The sequence below is a fragment of the Teleopsis dalmanni genome, chromosome 1 (assembly GCF_002237135.1).
Source record: "Teleopsis dalmanni isolate 2A chromosome 1, ASM223713v2, whole genome shotgun sequence".
NCBI lineage: Eukaryota > Metazoa > Arthropoda > Insecta > Diptera > Diopsidae > Teleopsis > Teleopsis dalmanni.
Window position 1 is genome coordinate 217,918,804 of NC_051846.1, and position 2,941 is coordinate 217,921,744.

The window sequence follows — 2,941 nt, forward strand, 5'->3', positions numbered from 1 at the left end:
ATTTTACTATTTTATTTTATATTTTAGTAAATTAAATTAATTTCTAAAAAAGGTTTTTCAAATATTTTGTTACCAAAGTTGTTTCATATTTTAAAATATGAAATGTAATAACAGGGATAAGTAATGTAACTAAAGAAAAAGGAAGTAATTAAATAAGGTAACAAAGAAAAAGGTTAAGGGACATTTCCTTTAACCTTGTACCTAAAAGAAAAACCTAAAAAAAACCTAATTATTAAACTATGTAAATTTTAGTATTTAAGAGCAAAAATTATAGAAAATAAAGGGAGTCTTATATTTATTGTAAAATCGAACAGACGTGTGTTTTTAGTTGTAGTTTCTTGCACAAACTGCAAAGGGAAAAATTTACATAATGCTATCATTGACAAAAAAGCAGACATTCTAAGCACAGGTGAACCTACGTACTGGCCTACCGATATGAACAAAATACCAGACGTGATTGACTTCTTCGTGACCAAAAATATAAACAAACGATTTCTTACAGTAAGTACACTTCCTGACTTATCATCTGATCACTCACCAATTATGCTATCATATGAAAGCGACACAAAACTAAACATCACAAGGACAAAATTAATCTATAATAACAAAACATGTTGGGACACGTTTAGAGATATTCTTAATACCGACCTGACAATAAATATTTCCTTAAAATCTGAAGACGAAATTGAAAGCGCGATTGTATACTTAAACGAAATGATCGCTGTTGCCGTGACAAATTCTATCCCAGTTCTTAAACAAAACGACACTCAAAATAAAATCTCGATGGCAGTTAAAAGCAAGATAATGGACAGAAGAAAACTGTGAAAACAATGGCAAATAAATCGGTCTCCTGAACTAAAAATGGACTTAAACAAACTAACCAAAGAACTTAAAATTATGCTACTTAATAAGAAAAATAAAAACCTACAAAAACGCATAATGAACTTGACAGCTGACAAAACCACTAACTATTCTTTATGGAAAGTTACTAAAAATATCAACAACTCAGTAATGCATCAACCACCATTAAGGAAAGCAAATGGAACTTGGGCTAGAACTAACACCGAAAAAGCTGAACTTTTTGCCACGTACTTCGAAACTACGTTTAGTAACCCAAAACAGCATGATAGCAACGTTACACGGAGCAGCTCTACTCAAAATGTCGCAATAAAGAAAGTTTCAATAACAGAGATTAAGAATACTATTAAAAATAAAATTAAAGCAAAAAAATCACCGGGATATGATAGTATCACAGGAAAGATTCTGACTGATCTGCCTCTTCATGCACTTATATATATGAGAAATCTGTTTAATTGCGCTTTTCGCCTTAAGTATTTTCCAAAAGTTTGGAATGTAGCAGAAGTAATCACTATACCTAAACCAAATAAGGACATATCTGTAACAAAATCATACAGACCAATTAGCCTATTACCAGTTATTTCAAAATTGTTTGAAAAAATAATTTTATCAAGACTAGAACCGCTTCTCCATAAAGAAAAACTTATATCTGACCATCAATTCGGCTTTCGGAAAAAGTATTCGACTATACAACAAGTTCACAGAGTTGTTAATAAAATAACTAGTGATATTGACACAAAACAATTTTCCTCTGCGGTATATCTAGATATCGCAAAGGTTTTCGGCAGCGTTTGGTATGGAGGTCTACTAACTAAACTATCAGAGCTTCTTCCAACAAACTTTTACCTCCTACTTAAGAGCTATCTACAAAATAGATACTTTTATGTGAAGTATAAAGACTCAATCTCCGAACTTAAACAAATTAAAGCTGATGTCCCGATACCTTCTGATCCTCAAAGTTTGATAGCAACTTTTGCATACGATACAGCCCTAATTGCAGTTAATAAAAATTTTAATATATCCACAGACAACTTGCAGAATTACCTAAACGCAACGCTCGAATGGTTCGACAAATGGGGAGTTCAAATAAATACAAGCAAAACAGTTCATGTTATCTACACGAATAAAAAATATGACCTAAAACGTATAAAAATTAACAATTTCGAAGTCTTCACATACACAAAGGCAAATTACCTTGGCATTACTATAGATAGCAGATTAACTTGGAAAGACCATATTTAAGCTAAAAGCAATGAAATTAAACGTCGTTTTGGACAATTGTACTGGCTACTCTACTCGAAATCAAAACTAACAGTGGAAAATAAACTTCTAGTATATAAAACAGTAATCGCTCCAATATGGAAATATGGAGCCGAAATATGGGGCACAGCATGTAAATCCAACATTCAAATACTGCAAAGACTCCAATCAAAAATACTTAGGACTATCATCAACGCTGAATGGTACATCTCAAAATATGACATTCATCGCGATTTAAAGATACCCTTCGTTGCAGACGTTATCCGAAAAAATAGTAAAAAGCACACAGACAGATTACTTTTCCATCCTAACCCAACAATGAGGCAGCTACCTAATGACGAAGCTACACATAACAGAAGATTGAAACGCTTATTTCCATCAGAACTAGCAATCTAACTAATATATTCATAGTAAATTCATAGCAGTCTATTTAATTGACTCATTTATTATATCATCTATCCATTAATTTTAATTATTTTATAATATTTAGTTTATATAATTTAAAGAAAAGTTTTCTTTTTCTTTTTGTCCACTATTAATACTTCACTCATGTAATTCTTAATCTTGTTTTTGAATTATTACTTGAAGTTCCATTATATAAAAATGTATACTAAATGATAAATCTTGGCAGTTGTATAACAAAGGGAAGCAAAAAAATAATGCCGCTCACAACGCCTATCTTCTACTGTTTTTAAGTCTGCATTTGGAATTTCCTCTATTTCTCAAAACCGTTTTAAATACTCATCGCTGTTGCCGCAAACCATGGGTCATAACGTTATTTTGTTTGTGATTGTACGCTTTACATCTAAAGGTCGTGATAATA